The following is an 18,430-nucleotide window of genomic DNA, read 5'->3' as shown; positions in this document are numbered from 1 at the left end:
AAAAGAAAAAAAAAATGAAGACTAATTAAATGCCACGCTTAGCTGAAGAGTATCAAGTGAGCCGCTTTCAGATGGAGGCTTCCTGGCACTATGGACTTGGGGCTGGCTTCCTATATTAAGCTTGAACTCTGCCAACAGAAACTGCTGCTGTGGCTGACTCAACAGTTCTGCTTTCTTGAAAGTAGAGTGCTACTTCTCAATAAAGCCAGGATCCCATATATCACTGAGAGCATACACACTGAACGAGAGTTTATGTTTAGCTACTGGAGGTCACAACCCTTCCCCTCTTCTTCCACTGTCCATCACTTCTCTTTTCTCCTTAGTATTCTCCAGTTTAACTGCAATTTATTTTAAAGGGTGCAAAAGGCATCTCCTCAAACTGTATCCCTTTCTCTCCTCTTTCATTTTTAGTTAATAGCTAACACTCAAACCACGTAGGTGGTGGCAGTAAATTCTTACATAATGAATACATTTGAAGATATTTCTACTCCAGGATTTTAATTATGTAAATAAAACTGAGCTTTTAACAAGTATTATTTTACAAGTTCTTTTATCTGTTCTTTGAATCTAAGAATGACATATTTGAGGGTTCCACTAATAGCAAAACCTGAGGTTGTTGTCTGCATAAAACTTAAATATTGTATTCCCAAGTCAAATTTGCCAAAGGATCTCCTTCCCTGAAGAAGCAATCCATCATATACCTTGTGGATTCTAGTCTTTTAGGCTCTTTGTACTAGCTTGTCTCAGCTCTTCTCGTTGTGATGTCTTCTAGATTTACAAATATGGAAGAAAGAAAATTTGAAGGACTGGCATCTTATTAAATCTAAAGGCCATAAAATATAAACCTAAGTCATCTTGATATCCCTGTTTGTTTAGAGAGGCATCCACATCAACCAATAGTTTGGAAGAATGGAGCACAGGCAGTATTACTCCACAACCTAAATCCACTTTCCAATTGATGAATCATTACCAGTTGCCCCATCTTTAATCCTGCTCACTTGGCTGCTGGTAAGTGCCCCATCTTGGTTGCTCAGCCCCAAATATCTTGGTCTTGGAGTCTCTGGTTTCAAGGGAATTTCTATAAGTGAGTCATTTTTCTATTGGTAAATTCAGTGTTTTGTGAACCATTACTCAGGCATGTAGGCATGCCCTCAGCCAACTTCACACTCCACATGAATGTGAAAGCTTATGTTATCTATGGCCTTAGAATTCTGTGCAGGCACACTCTTTAAATCCTTTGTACTAAAGAAAAGACAAAAATGCTTCTTCTCTTTTGTTCTCCCATCTCCTATTCTCACACAGTTGGTCAAAATCTATAGTCAACTCATCTGAATCGATGACAAGAAGTTAACTGCTCTATGTAAAACAATTTTCCTTGTGATTCATTTATTCTTGATGAGATATGATGCATGCCAAATGTAACATTATTATAAATTCTGAATTTGTGCAGTTCTGTCAATTGTGCTAGGATTTGAAAGGCAGACACTATAGGACTTTAAATAATAGAAAAGCTTCTGTTCTTGATAGAGCATCTCTGCTTTAAATACAATTGCAGAAGCATTGCCAACAGAACTGGCTAACCAAAGCTTTCTAAATCATGTATACTAATTTCCACAGTAAACCAGGAATGTAAATCAACTGTGGAGAAATGTAAAGTGTGTTTTTAGACTGAACAGATTCATTACTTGGGTCGTCTATGTGGTTATGTGATTTTTAATGTCTCCCAGCTTTACTGCACTTGTTTCCTGTCATCGTCTTATAATCTGTCATAAACTATTTTTCTAGTTTATATCCTAATACTTCTCATTTTATGCTTTTGCAATTGCAAAGCATTTTTAGAGTCTGCAGAGGAAATTTACACATGTATCTCCTTTCACTTTTGACCCAACAAAATGGAAGGTTGGCAGCTCTACCTTCCCACCATCCAGTTGAGCAAACAACTGAGTTTTAAGTTGAACCTCAGATCAAGAGCTCCAGGGATTTGTCATAAGACAGAACTGTGATTACTGGGACCTTGGGTTTCTAATGGCAAGTTCCCTTTTAAAACCCCAACATCATAATATTATCCATCCACACCACTCACTTTTCTGTGTCTAAGCCTTAGTGTACCCAATATTGTTCCCTCTTATTTAGCCTTTACTTTCTATCCAACTCACAGATTCTTAGAGTTCTGCACCCTATGGGAGAGATGGTGCTGTATAATAAGACTTCATTGTTGATTCCAATACTTTGTAAGCTATGGCTGATCCCAAATGTGTCCAAATAGGGGAAAGTGAAGGACATGTGGCTTTTGGGAGGGATGTGGATGAATAAGTTGACATTGGTCAGTGTAAAATGCCCCCATGTGGTACAGTTGAGTTAAAAGAGTACTCTGAATTATTGCTTTTGCAATGTAGTCGTGCAATCTAATATGCCCAACAGTACAGATCCATTCTTTCAAGGCAAGACTTCTGCTGTGAAAATCTTTTTTCTTTTCTTTTCTGCCTTCCTTCCTTCCTCTCTTCTCCCGGCCTTTTCCTCCTCCTCCTCCTCCTCCTCCTCCTCCTCTTCCTCCTCCTCCTCTTCCTCCTTCTCCTCCTCCTCCTCTTCTTTTTCTTCTGTCTCTCTGTCACTCAACAGAGATATGCCTAGGTGGTAGTTACTTTTTAAAGATGGCCCCAAACAATTCTGTCCCTCCTACCCAAAAGTGGAGTTTAGTTTCCCTTTCCTTAAATCTAGATTCAAGGAAAAAATAACAAAACTTAACAAAAATAACAACAACAACAAAAAAACATACTGAGACTTCTAAGACCAGATGTTAGGGTGGCCGGGAAGATTTTGCTTCCTTCTTTTTGGAGCCACAAGCTACCATGTAAGAAGTCCAGGCTATACAGATGGAGAGAGAAGCCACATGGAGAGGCCCTAGAAGATGGAAAGGCAGATAAAGTCCTTCCTGGAAGAGTACCAGGTGCCAATCACCCAATCATATCTGCAGTCCAGCAACCATCTGTCTATATCCTTCTGGGGAACCCCAAAGGGGCCAGAGGAGTAGCAACCTAGTAAATCCTAGTTAAACCATAAAATTCTGAAATATAATAAGATCATTATTGTTTTGAGCCACAAAGATTTTAGATGGTTTGTTATACAGTATAATTGGTCACTTACATCGTAGTCTGAATGTTTAGTAACCTCTAGTAAGTCCTTGGAAGACCTGGACCCCAGGTAGGCTGGGTGGAATAGATTTGGGATATATAAAGCAGGTGGAAAGTAGATGGCTGTCAGTGACTAGGGAAAGGAGAATTCATGGCAGATGGTATAGCAACCCAGAAAGGGTAAATACAGAGATGAAAAATCAGCGCTTGTTAAGATTTTAAATTCAGTTCTACAAAACTCAGTCTTTTTCTTGTGCTCCAGGTTTTGTTTAAAATAGAGACAAATACTTCCTAAAGTACAGGTTTACCTGGCCATAACACTTCAAGAAGAGCATCTGTTTTCTTCTTTTGTTATCATTCCTGTGTATGAGAATCAGAAAAAAAAAGACTCAGTGATGAAAACAAAGGATGTTGTGTTTGGGGGGTTTGAACTAAGTAACACCAGAGGCCTGTGGATCTTTGTATCCCTGGAAAAGAGCACCTCGTTTTGCACATGGGAGCCACTTAGGACCTTTTCCCCCAGTATCTGATTTGGGGTTCTGTGAGACTCCAGAAGAGCTAGTGAGCAGGAAAGAGGTTCTCAGCTCTACTCATAGATCAATGGATTCTGGCCCTGTCTGTCATTCAAAGAAGAAAACTAGATCATAATCATCCTTCTATTATTACTATGAATATCTGTCTATCTAGGAAGCCCACAAAACATCGAATAAAGCTAAGAAATTGGAAGAAACATGTAAGTTAAAACAAGCTCATAGTCATTTGGTGCTTCCATTTATTTATTTGGTCTGAGATGATCTCCACATTTACTTAACATATGGCATTAAATCATTCTGGTCCTTGAGTCATTATTACATGATTCAAAGAGTATAATTTACAGAATTGCCAGCCCAGACTTCACTCTGTCCCACACCAAAAAAAGACCACAAGGAGGGGAGAAGAGAAATGACTGTTTCCTGGTAGCCCATATTTACGCAATTTTCTCCTACCACAGATTGTTTTGGCAGTCTAGACAGGGTCTTGTAAAGTCCTTCCCTGATGTCATCCACATCCTTCCTTGATAAGTTCAAAATGAGTCTGGAGCATGCATGCTCCTCTAGCAATGCCGTGCAAATAATTAATGCAGTGCCACCTGGGAGAGGCCTTTGGACTCCAACGATGCCCACATGAGAGGATCGTATGGATGAGCTGGCCACCAGATCATGTAAATATGTGGTGGGGAGTGCAGCTGTTGAGGGGAAGGAAGGAATAACACATATGGGCATTTTGTGTTTTAAAAGAACTTTGTGGAAAACAAAACAGATTAGAGAGAGAAGCAGGCTTGATTTAGGGAGAGATTAAAGAAATTATTTTTTTAAAATTGAAGTCAGTGACACTCTCTGGAATTAATAATTCCTTAAAAGACAACTTAAAATTGTGTTTCTAAGCAAAGACATTGATCATATAACTTTATTTGTAGATATTTCCAGTTTAAAACTTGAAATTCAGGTTATGAAGGCTAGAATTTATTCTATTTATTTTTCAGTAGAATGATAAACTACATATACCGATGCATGTATAATAGGATAGAGAATACAAACCAATGTTAATATTTTCTAACAGAACATAATAAAATATACAAAACATATTCAAAGTTATCAGGCTTACCAATTGATTGAAAACCAATGACAATAAAATAATTTGACAATAATAACAAATGAAAATAATTTCTTTTGATGCAAACACAAGGAAAGTCATATCTCTTTATTAAAAGTTTGAAATTTTCCTTGCTCCTAAATTTTTATTGTCAAGTACCTATATGTTTCTTGTCTTCAACGGGAAGTGAAAGAAAACTGCTTCTCACACTGCACTTTTAATATCCTCTCCAAACGGGTTAAATTCTCAAAAGAATTATGAAATTGTAGAAAAGGAAATAAGAAATGCTTGATTGCATTCTCCTTGTATTTTTTTTTTCTGCCATTGGTTATTTCAGAACAAAAGAATAGGAAATTCTTCAACGTGAGGTTTTTTTCTGCATTCTGACATGTTTCTCAATATCTTCACCTCTTCCTCTCTCCTGTCTTGCTCAATACTTCTCTTCTTGCCATGCTAATTTAATACCTAAGTGTTATTCCATCAGTAATTAAAACCTAGTCTTGTTCTCCTCTCACTTAAGAACCTGTGATAACCTCTGAACTCCCTCATGTGTCTCGCCATCAGCCTCACCCTCTTTCACAACTCTGCCTCTCCTCTTTGGCTGGAGCCACAACTTCCACCGGTGCCTGGACCTCTAAATATCAATGACCTGGCCAGTCCCTGCTGCTGCTTCAGGAACACACCGCACTTTGACAGCCTGGCAGATTGCTGTTTAAGAAACAGCACTCTATCAATCTGCATGGTTCTAATGGGTTTCTTTAATTGGCCAGTCCTGCTTCTACATCACCACTGCAGCCACCACATATAAACAGTCACATGTCACATGTATACTGGCCACAGTTTCTGGTTGAATGCACTACTGTTGTGTATCTCCCCTAATTCTGTGTCTTCCTGGCCTCTGATCTCCATCAACTCCATCCCTCAGAGTAGCTTGCCTCTAGATTCCAACCTTCTACTTTATTCTTCAACATACATTAATGTAATTTACCCATGGGGACATGTTTTGGGAAGTGCATCATTAGGCAATCTCATTGTTGTGCAAATGTCACAGAGTGTACTTAAAATTAGATGATATAGTGTCTTGGGACCAGTGTATTATATGTGGTCCATCATTGACAAAACATGGCTATGTAGTGTATGGCTGTATTGTTTGTATTGTTTGCTGGATTATCTTACTTTCTCTCAGTTTTGGGGCTCAAGATTTTACCAGACTTTCAAGGTTAGTACCCTGACTTAAGTTTGCCTCAGCCCTATCCAACAAAGAGTTCCCTGTTCCCTTGAACACTGTGTCCTCTATTCTCTCCAGTATAGGTCTTCTGATCTTATGTTTATGTTTTTGCCAGAAAGTAAATTTCTAAAAGGCAGTGATGTTATCTTATTCTTTTGGGTATGCATAGGGCACAATTTGGTGCCTGATATGAAGCAGTGTTTGTTGAATGAATGACTGTGATTTTCCAATTTTCTAATTATCTGCCTCATTTGTCCACTTGCATTATCGTATTGCTTGGAAGACAGTGGCTCTTCAATAAATATATTTGAATTAAATGAATAAGGTTAATACCCTTTCATAGTGCTTAATGTTACAATGAACCATAAGTAACATTTATAATTTTTAAATTAAAAAAAGAGAGAGACATTTTTGAAGACAAACGTGTCTTTCTAAGCTCAGCATTGTGAACTCAATTGATTAAATTAGTATTTATCAATTAAAAATAATATTTATTAATTGAAAATTTGTGACTATATGGGAAAAAGTTGCTGAAATATTGTCCAGAACAAAAAATAAAAAGGTTTTCTAAACAGTTGCATCAGAGGAACAACATGAAAACTCTGTTATTTGAAACTCTATAGAAAACTTCATTTACTACCAAGGAATGTATTTAAAAAGTATTTTAAGCTAGTTTGAAGAAAGTAACCATAGCTTACTTTTGAAATATGTGAATTCCCATAAATATTAGCTAAGGGCATATCATAAATGATATGTTTGATAAATAATAAATCTAAAAGTCACTAAAGCAGCTTGTCGATGGTTCCTTTTCCCATTTACTTATCCATTTATTCTGTGTCAAGAACCGTGTATGATGTGTGTCATACCCTGAGAGAGGGAAGCCTAATTCAAGGCATGAGTCCATAAAATGAGTGACTGTCCAGCCAAGCCTTCTCTAGGAATCTTCAAAAGAGCAAGGGTCTGTATATAATTCAGCTTTACTTATAACCAGGGAAATAGGTATTAAAACAATAATGAGATGCCACTTTCACCCACTAGTTGCAATGCTGAAACAGCATAAGAATAGCAGATGCTTGTGCATAGAGGGGACAAATGATATTTTCACAAAGTGCTAGCTGAGGGCTAAATTGCTGAAGCCTCTGAAGAACAACCTGATGAATATATAGTATAAATGTGAATTCTCTATGACCCAGCAGATCCACTTGGGTTTATTTCTTTTAAAAAAAATACCCACCCCCCCATATTATACTCAAAGGCCTTTTTATTACCGCATATTTTCTTTATTGTCTCTGCATTTAAAGATATTTTTATTAGCAAATATTAACTGTATATATTAATAGGGTTCAGTGCGATATTTTCATACAAGCGAATGGTATTCACTGAACAAATCCAAGACCCTTTTGTTTAACCTGCCCCACTACCTTGCTAATCTCTTAATCACTATTCTACTTTGGGGTCAACATTTTTTGGTTTCTACGTAAGAGAGAGAACTTGTGATATCTGTATGTCTATGTCTGTTTTCTCTTAACGTACGCAATGTGCACATGTCTGTGTATATACATTTTTATATCAGCAAAGAACATTGATGACTTTCTTAATGCCCAACTATAGGTAAGAATATAAATAAATTATGATATAAAATAGACCAGTTAAAATCATCATAGAGATATCCAAAAATAATAATGTTGAGTGAAAAAAATTACAAAATTATATATTTACTTGAGTAAACTTAGAAGCACCTTCTATTATATACAAATATATATATTATATTTGTATATAATCATATATATAATTTGTATATATACAAATTATATATATATAAAATTTACCTACCTTCTATGGTTTGGACCTAGAGTGCCTACAAAGGCCTGCATGTTAAAGACTTGGTCATCAGCCTGTGGCACTATTGGGAGGTGGTGGAACATTTAATAGGTGGGGTCTAGTGGGAGTGAGTTAGATCACTGTAGGAGTAACCTTGTAGAGTAACCTTGTAGAGGATACTGGGCCCACTCTGGTCCTGTCTTTCCTTGCTTCTTAGTCATCATGAGGAAAATAGCTTTATTCCACTATGTGCTTCTGCCATGACATCCTTCCTTGCTGCAGACCCAAAAGCAATGGAGTCAACTGACCGTTGATTATATTCTCTGAAACCATGAGCCAAAATAAACCTTTCTTTCTTTTTTGGTACCAGGGATTGAAGTCAGGGGCCCTCGACCACTGAGCCACATCCCCAGCCCTATTTTTTGTATTTTTATTTAGAGACAGGGTCTCATTGAGTTGCTTAGTGCTTCACTTTTGCTGAGGCTGGCTTTGAACTTGTGATCCTCCTGCCTCTGCCTCCTGAGCTACTGGGATTATAGGCATGCACCACCACGGCTGGCTAAATCTTTCCTTTTTCAAGGTTGATTTTCTTAGGTATTTAGGCCCAGCAATGGAAAACTAACACATCACCTTTATATTAGGATTGAAATTCTAATATAGCTGATATAACCCCATTAAATCATGTTTATTTCTTCCATTTGTAATTGATAAATAATTTTCAATTTAGGAAAAGTTAACCAAAACATCTTGCTTATAAGTTTTATCACAAATGTTTTTTGATATTTTGTTTCAATATTTTGAAGCAGGGATGGGTGAACTCTAATTCTGAGAGAAAATTATCAAAAAATTAAGAGATAAAACAATAATAGATTAAATTTTATTTTAATGAAAAGAAAATTAAAATAGAAAACTGAATGCAGTCCTCAAGAAGAACTTTCATTCTTTGGCGGGGGGGGGGGCATCTATGAAGGAGTTTTTAGGAGAGGAATAGAGAGGAAACTAGGGCACAGTTCCTCTGGAGTGCCACAAATGAGATGAAATTTCACTGAAACCTTGGTTGCTAGAGACAAGCAAGAGAAACACATTTAGAGAAAGGGTTTTCTTAAAGTAATGATCTATTACATATCATCTGTTAATGCTGAATGGAGAGTCACAGAGTTGCTTTCATTTCTGCCTGTACTTCTTCAGAATTGTGAACTTGGGTAATTGTTTAAGCTTTCTGCTTCTCAGACTACTGTGTGTAAAATTGGTTGGTTAGGCTTGGTGCTTATAATCTCCATTTTAAGATTCTCTATGTTTAAAATGTCAGTAAACAAATCTGAGGGGAAAACAACTGATTAAAACATTCCTAACACTGTGGATGCTGTCCTTTAGGTTAAGCAGGTTGTTTAATTCAATTAACTCATATTTTTTAAACACCTACTGTATGCTAGTTAATGCACAGAAAAAAAATGCAGACAGAAATCATGTTATCTAGAAATTCCTATTTTGGTATAAGAGAGTAGTATAGATAATCTACAACACAGAGGGTGATACATAGCAAAAGATGTTGCTGGGGGCATGGTTGGGGTCAGAGAAGATTCTGGGAAGTGCTCTGAGTAGAATCTGAAGGATGAATGTTAAGCATTTATGACATTTTAACATCAATAACATTCACAGAAAGATGAACTTTGCATCTTGCTCAGTAGATGATCTCATATGTATCTGTGTGACATGGCCCTTTTGATGATAGAGCAGCCCTACGGATGGGTATTCAGTGTTCAAGTACTATTGCTACTCAGTAAGTACTTCAGAGCTCTCTTCAGGAAGTCCTCACAGTGCTATATGAATAATGATTTATAAACACAGGACAAACCTTCCACTGCCGTTACAGCCTTGACTGTATCAGACTTGGTCCCTGTCTTTTTCCATCAGGAAGAATAGGGACAACTCACTTCTCAGATGTGATACCAAGCAAGCTGGAGCACAAACATCAAAAGCCAGTGCAACAAATGATTCTCATGTGGTATTTTGTAAAGAGCCACAGTGCCTAAAGGACCACAGCAATGTCATTGAAGGTATCTAGGGGCACTGTCCCATGCACTCCAGAAAGCTAACCCCTTTACAGGAACCAGTCTCTTCAATGCAAACTCTGGCCATTGGCTTTGATCTCAAGTAGTTAAAAACAATGGATTTCTTGTAAAGCAGGTTTTTTTCCCCAAACAGTTCTTTGCCCTATTCCATAACACTGGAATCCCAGAAGAATGTATTATATATGATTTTCCCCTCCCAAGTGGCAGACTATTAATAATAATAACTATAGCTACCACTTTTAGAGTTCTATTCTGAGCCAGCCTCTTTCTTAACTGTAATGACAGATATTGTTTTCCTTGAATTTTGAGATTCAGAGACATTAAACGACACAGTGTCAAGAATTTTGTAGGGAGACAGTAACTTATTTATCTAGACAAGATACTTCCTAAGTGCTGATGGAGTATATAGGTTTCTTAGCAGGATATTTCTGGGAATGAGACCTGGAAATCCAAGTTATCAGCCAAAGACCTTTCCTTTCTTCTGTAGAGGAATCTGTGATCTAGTTAACCAGGAGCTGGAGTCAGGGAGAGATATAGGCCAGGCGAGACTGATACTTTGGCAAAGCAGGAAAATCTTTTTAAATTTTCTATGCATTTTGCTAATATTGCCTTCTACTATTTACCTGTCAATCATGTCCCTAAACTAAGAGACAATATTCTAGCAAAGATGGATTTCAAGAGCATATTTCTGTTGTTATTAAAGTGGAAATATATTTTGATAGAAGAAAAAGTTAGGATTCCAGACATAATCAAATGATACTTCAGGTTATATTGCATTTCCGAAGAGCTTTTTAAAAAATAATTTCTTGTTTAATATAAACTATGATATTTTATAATAAATAATAACCAAGAGCATATAAAAATCACTACATAAAACTAATGATATATAAACTGTAAAATTTCCTTATTTCTTAGTTCTTATTTCATATTACATTTTCTGTAGCAGTAGCAATAAAGATGTACAAATTTGTCAGTTTCAAAAGTCTCAAGTTTAAAATTTTTTAAAAATTATTTTACCTAGAACATCACTTGAGATTGCATTACTTGATCTTAGATATCTTTCCCCAAGAACTCATGTAAACTCCTCTTCAGTTGTTTTCTTTTATGTGTTTGATTATATTCTGCCTTTTCCCAGATGCATAGCAGAAAATTTACCATGGTTATATAAAATGTGATAAAGTAACATAAATTAAGATAGAATGAAGTAAATAAAAGCAGGGACAAAGAGTAGACAGAAATAGAACAAAAAGTGCATATCATTTCCACTCATAAATATATTGGGGCAAAAGATAACACAGGGGAAGCAATTTGGCAGTAAGCTTGCCAGCAACTAAGTGAAGAAATTGTGGTCAGTTACATAATTCAAAGTCTATGAGATAAAAACAGATTCACTGCTCATCAAAATCACATCTCTTCTCAGTAGTGAAAATCAGGCAGGAATTTTCTTAGGAGTCCTTATAAACAGGACACAGTGTGATGTGAAAAATACATTCTTGATGACAACATTAAAATCTGGGGCTCTATCTTACAAAGACCTTCAATATTAAGGGTTGGGATCTCATTAAAGTTCATTTTATTAAGATTACTGCAGAGATCTTTAAATTAATTATTGTTTTCTCAATTAGAAGGAAAAAAAAGCATAGAAAATCAAGGGTGGAAAGTTTTGCATCTTTCTTGGCAATGGAGTCTCACTCCAATGTTTTCAGTCTAGCTCAAGTCCAAAAGCATCCAGGGATTATATAAGTAAGGGCTTGTTTACAATTACCTATTGGTTGATGTGGACATCAGAAAGATGGTTTTTGAATACAGGTAAAATGATACGTCCTTGGACGTCAATAGCACAATGTTAGTCTGAATGTTGTGAAGTGTAGTGCATTGGAAAGGGCACTCTCAATGACTAGAGAAGGGTCAATGACTAGAGAAGGGCAATAGTTGTGCTTGCAGTCTCTCTTACCCCCTGTACTCTGCTTATGATGCTGGGATGTTCTCTGCACATCACAATTGTCCTTCCTCAGCTCTGCAGCAGGGAGTCCAAGAAGATGGAAAGGTTAGAAGAGGAAGAAGGGACTTTATCCTTGTAGGTTTGCTGCTCCTGTTGTAAATAATAATTATTCTCATCTAGCAGCAGAAGTTGGTTCCTTAGCAGTAGTAGGTTCTAACTTACAATTTTCCCTACCTTTCTGGACCCAGCTAGTGCCCCTCAGAGATGCCAACAAGAATGTGCTGGTGCTTCCTCCTCAGAGATTCCAGTCTCAGGGCTGCGGTAACTTCTCAGAGGGTAGAGTCCTTTCTCCAAACTGCTAACTTCTCATAATCCTAACCTGTTCTTTTCTCCCCCAGCATTAGTGGTAGTATCTGATTCCTACAGTTTTCCACTTTGTGATATATCAGTGCTTCCTTTTGCCTTTTCAGTTTTCCAAACCTGATTAATAATTTTTTTTGCAGGCCCCTACCTGACATGGTATAAATATAGGACAGTTTCAGAAGATCCTCAAATTCCATAAATTGAAGAGTTATCTCGTCACAGTAAGTGTATAGTTTAGTTCATTAATTCCTTAAGTTCATGATGTCTTCCAGAAAAAGTGTTTTCTAGAAAATTACTTGTCTTTGACACCTTTGATGAAATAGCAAAGGTGCAGAGGTTTATCAGTCTTGTAGTGTTAACAGGGTGGAAATTTGATCCAATTATGGTGTCAGATTTTTTGAAAGTGATTGGGTTTGGATAAGGTCATTAAGGTGGAGCCCCCTTGATTGAATCCTAGAGATTTTACAATGAAGGGGACAGAGTCCAGCCATATACTCCCTGTCTCTTGCCATGTGATACTCTGTGCTGCCGCAGGAATCTGCCAGTAAGCAGAAGAAACCCATCAGACCACACACTTTGGAGAGGCTTCATTATCTTCATTTCATAGGAAGGCATATAAAAACTAAATGACTTGCCCTAAAATAAATAGCTAGTTATGTGGCAGATCCAGGATGCAAGCTCAGATTTTATAACTAGTCAGTGACCTTTCCTATTGCATCATAATATCTTCTAAAACAAACATCATACACTGTACCAGCTAGGGTTCTTGATTATAAAAATTTGCTTTGGCAAGTGTAGATAGAAAGTTATTGGGAAGTAGCTTACTAAAAACAGTAAAGTTAGAAATCTAGCTTCTGAAAATATTATCTATACTTGTCATGATCATGCTAAAGGAAGGGGTTGGTTAGGGCACTGGTACTTATGGTCCCTGGACCCTTGTGGCCAGCAGCAGCTTCTGCCATTGCTCTTCCATTCATGCTACTGACCACAACCTTGCAAATATTTTGGACTCCTTGAGGTCATTCAAAATCAAAAGTGTCAGGTGGGAGCATCTGATTTGTCAATGCTTGGTCACTTGCCCAAGATACCTGGTTGTTAGAGAAGAAACTTCTAGACTAGTGTCCTGACCTCTCACCAAAGCACATACATAAAAGAAGGGAGTTACTCAAAATGAAATAGGGGTTTGATTGCTGGCTAGACAAAAATAACATGTGTCTGCTATACACATTTTCACCTGCTGTTACCTCATTTCCCAATCATTCTATTTGTGCCTCCAGATGGAAGTCATCATTCTCATTGGAAATCTGTTGTGGTTAAAGTGAGGCAAGGAGATAAAAGTGAGGAGTGCCCGGTCAAGCCCAAGAAATGATGGTGAGCACAGTTCATATTCTGAGGCACATTCTCTCCCACTGCAGCTGGGGAATGAAAAAAAGAAAAAGTAGAATTCAGGGAAGAGAGAAAGCTGGCCATATGCTGAGACTTGTCCCTGTATCTAAGATAACAATACTATTGTTTACCCGAATTGTAAAGCAACCAGAAACTATGGTGACGTGAAAGTTGATATTACATCAGCCTTCTCTGAGGCTAAGATTATGGCGTGATGATTTGAGCAAGAAATGACCGTTTCAAAGCAAAATGCAAGAAGGGCTCTCAATGGATTCCCTTCCTAGCACCTTTAGTGAAGTATGATAGACTGATGTGTACAGTCTAGTAAGTGATTCTCTGCAGGCAATAAGAGAAGCATATGCATGGGATGCAGAAGAGAGCACGACAATTGTTTTAGAGCCTTTGGGATTTAATTGTACCAAGAGAGTAAGTATCTATTGGTTTGCTCAATGAAACCAGTGGAGAAATTCAAGAAGGAATTTGATGGGCAAATATAAGAAAGGAAATTCCGATGTCCAGGTTAAGATGAGAGGACAATTACTCAGAGGAGAACATGAGTGAATTTGGCTAAAACAGAGATAAAAGCAAACTCAGATGATGAGGCAAGATTTTGTAAGCAGAGAGAAGTTAGATTTGGCATTGACCTAAAGGGATTTGATGAAAAGAGCAGAATGAATGACTCAGTTATAAGAAGGGGAGAAGAAAAGAACATGGGGCCAGTTATAGAATGGATATGGAGAATGAAATAGTAAGATAAATTTGTAATATTATGTAAGATTGCCTAGCATATCCAGAAAGGTTGGGAGACAGCCTGTAAAGAGGCCAAATAGGCTGAAACTAAGCATTATGTATTTTTTTGTCCCACGTCAGCAAAATGCTCATCTCTATTTTACAGTGAACAAAGGAGACTAAGAGATGTGAAATTATTTGCACCAAAAATGCATAATTAGCAGTTGGCTCTCAGGAATTTAAGCCCAAATCTGTGTGATCCAAAAGCCCAGGCTCTTTTTCACTTTACAGTGATGATTTGAGTTCAGAAAATTAGTAATTCATAAATTATCTGCACTTGCATTTATTCCCAGTCTAAACATTAAGTAAAAGAGAGAGGCTATTCCTGAGAATCTTAGTAAGTATTAATGAAAATAAAGAATATATCAGCACCATTTCGGTGGGTAGAGAAGTAGAATGATCAGGACCAACAATGCAGCCTTCCTAGGTCCCTTCCTCTCCACATATATACTATATATTCAGATCTCAAATAATTTTAATTTATTACTTAATGAATGGTGATAAGTGTTTACCTTCCAAAAATTTGAGCTCTTTTCCTTGATCTAGGTTTGTTTCTGTGAAGGGACTACATATTTATTTCAGCACCTCTTTTATCTAAATAGAGCTATGCAACTAGTTCTTTCTAGATCATGGTCATCAAAATGTAGGTGTGCCTTCTTCATTAATATTCTATCCTTTTCTACCAACTACATATTAGTTCTCAGGATGAAATTGAAAGCCACTTGTTGAAGACAACAGTCTCTGCCAGCCTATGACCATCTACAGCCAACTTCCAAACATGAAGACCAACATTGAACTATCACCTGAGTAAGAAATTAAGTTTTATTTTCTGGTAGGCCATTGGTTTCTGGGGTTTTATTTGTTATAGCAGCTGGCATTGCCTGAACTAACACAACTGAATTTAAGTATGCAGACTCTTTGTGCTTTTACTTTTTCTTTCAGCTTCATTTTTTTTTATGCTTTCAGAATACAAAGTGCCAGGAATGTTAAGGAGTACCAAAGAAAATTGGACCTTAAGTCTGCCAGTTGTTCCCTAGAGTAGATGAGAAGACAAAGGGAATGGAAGATTGATCTATAATCAAGAATATTATTTTATAAGGGCATTAATCACTTTTTTCTTTTTGAAGTCCTCATAACATGTACAATTAAAAATTAGGTTTCTAAAACCCTTGGGAAATAACTGTTAGAATTACTTAATTATTTAAACTTAATTCATAAACCTGAGAATTTGCCTGATTATTTGAGCTTATTTTATATACCTGAAATTCATAGCTTATTTTCCATGGGAGGGTTAGTCCATCTGTTAGTCACTAGCAAATATTTAATAAACATATATTTATGTTTTATGTTAAGCACTATCTGAGATAACAAATAAAAATTTTCAAATGCCCTTTTTATAGGTGACTAACACAGTCATGTTGACTAGGATATTAAGGCAATATTACTCATAATATCAAAGTAAACAATATAAATTTTCAAGAATAGAACTATGGATAATTAAACTGTACTATATCTGTCTAATAAAACATTAAAAACTATTTTAAGGGTAGTTAAGTTTGAACTTTGACCTTAAAAATAGTTTTTAATGTTTTACTGAATAGTAAGTAAAGATTATTGAAACTCTTTGAGAAGATAGATGAAATGATAAAATTGTGGCATAGGAAGAATAATCACCCAGTAGTATAGAGGGTCAATTGAGTTAGTCAGAGAGTTATGGATATGATTATCAGTTACCCTCTTTATTTGCTCTCCTCTTCTTTATTAGCAAAAGAACTATGAATAATGAGCTGATCAAATAGCAGCCCACCTAGTCAATATTCCCAGTCTCCATTGTGATAGATGTGATTATGTAGCTAAGTTCTGACCAGAGTTTGCTTTCACAGGAGATAAGACTAGGGTGTCACACCTTCCTCAAGTACCTCCCATAAAGACATTTTGGCCAGGTGGTGGGAGCCAATTCATTGGCAAAAACCAGGCCTTCACTTACTAGCCTATTGTTTCAATGACCATAAGGTATTACACTGGGAAAGAGAGAGGAAAATAATAAAGAACAGAAAGTCCAGTGGTTGCCATTGTTTTAAATCACAAAATTTGTTGTTGAGCTGCAGCTAGCCTTTATGCTCTTGATATGGCAGTGCCTTTTCTATGTTTACTCTTGATCTCCCCCCAGCATGTTATAATGCCCTTGGGTTTCTCTCGTGGACAGAATCCCCTTTTAAAACACAGCCAGCTCAATTGAGACTTCACAAGACTTAGGGTCACAAATTAAGAGCCCCAAGGTAGTTTTGGAGCCCTTACAAATAAATTCTCTTATAAATTCTCACTGGCTCTCCACTTTTCTCTTGTATAGCCTCATGTGTGTGAGGGAGTTCAGAAGCTGGCCAGTAGCTTACAGATGTAACAGGTTTATCTCTCAACTGCTAAAAATCAAATACAGTGTCTGTTATCTTGCTTTAGTTAAAACTGAGGCAAGACAGATTCCATTTCAACATGTGGCCCCCAAAATAACAGAATGCATTAAAATAGAGAAAGCAAACAAAGAAATCAGGGAAATTTATTTAAATGGTATAAGAATAAAAAAGAGACATCTTAGTCTTGATAAGAAAAACAATCTTGAAAAAGAAGAACAGAGCCTGAAGACTCTGTTCAATACAGACAAGAGGTCTAACTCAAATTTTCTCATTTCAAAACTTTCTACAAAGTTATGATAATCAAAATACTATGATACTGACACAAAGACAGATGTATAGATCAATGTAATAGAAGAGAGAGACCAGAAATAAACTCTTGTGTATGTCAATGATTTTTGGCAAGGTTACTGAAATCATTTAATGAAGAAAGGACACCTTCTCAATAAATAGTACTGGGAAAACTGGATATCCACACGCAAAAGAAGGAAGTAGGGATCTTAACTAACACCATAAGCACAAATGAACTCAAAATGGATCAAGAACCTATAATGTAAGACCTAAAACTATAAAACTTTTAGAAGAAAACAGCACAAAACTTTATAACATTAGATCAGTCAATGATTTTTTTTTATACACTGGCAAAGGAACAGGCAACAAAGGGGAAATAGAGAAAATAGATGGAATGAATGGATGCTTCTCTCTGTATCAAAAGACAATATCAACAGGGTAAAAAAGCACCCCACAGAATGGAAGAAAATATTCACAAGTCATACATCTGATAGGGGACTAATATCCATGGGGATATGGATACAACAACAAAAAGAACCCAAGTCAAAATGGGCAAAGGACTTGAAAAGACTTTTCTCCAAGAAGATATACAAATGGCAACTAAACCCATGAAAAGATACTCAATGTCAATAACCATTAGAAAATGCAAACCAAGATTATATAATGATACCCATTAGGATGGCTACCACCAAAAAAAGACAGAAAATAACAAATGTTGTCAAGGATGTAAAGAAATTGGAACAATTTTACATTGTGGGTAGGAATGTATAGTGTTACAACCACTGTGGAAAATGGTGTAGTGGCTCCTCACAAAATATAAAATAGAACTATCATAGGATGCAGCAATTTCGCTTGTGTGTATACCCTAAAGAATTGGAAAGAGTCTTAAGATATTTGTACAGTCACGATTATAGCAGCATTATTTGTAATAGTTAAGACATGAAAGTAATTAAAGTGTCCACTGATGAATGGATAAGTAAAATTTAGTATATATATACAAAGGAATATTAATAAACCTAAAAAAGAAAGTAAATCTGGACTGATTCTATATAGTTCAGTTGTACTGCATTGGCATAGCATGCGGGAGACCTTGGGTTTAATCCCCAGCACCACCACAAAAAAGAAAAAAAAAAGAAAGGAAGGAAATCCTGCTTAACATATACATATGCTACAATGTGAATGAACCGTGAGGGCATTAAGCTAAGTGAAATAAGCCTGTCATGAAAAGACAAATGCTGATTCCACTTATATGAACTACTTAGACTAGTCAAATCCATAGGGACAGAAATGGAATGGTAGCTGCCAAAGATTGAGGGGAAGAGGGAAATGGGGAGTTGTTGTTGAATAGGTAGAGTTTCAGTTTCACA

The sequence above is a fragment of the Marmota monax genome, unplaced genomic scaffold (genome assembly GCF_021218885.2).
Source record: "Marmota monax isolate L192 unplaced genomic scaffold, Marmota_monax_Labrador192_F-V1.1 WCK01_AAM20220418_F8-fsc00033, whole genome shotgun sequence".
Taxonomy (NCBI): Eukaryota; Metazoa; Chordata; class Mammalia; order Rodentia; family Sciuridae; genus Marmota; species Marmota monax.
This window is presented reverse-complemented; position numbering follows the sequence as displayed.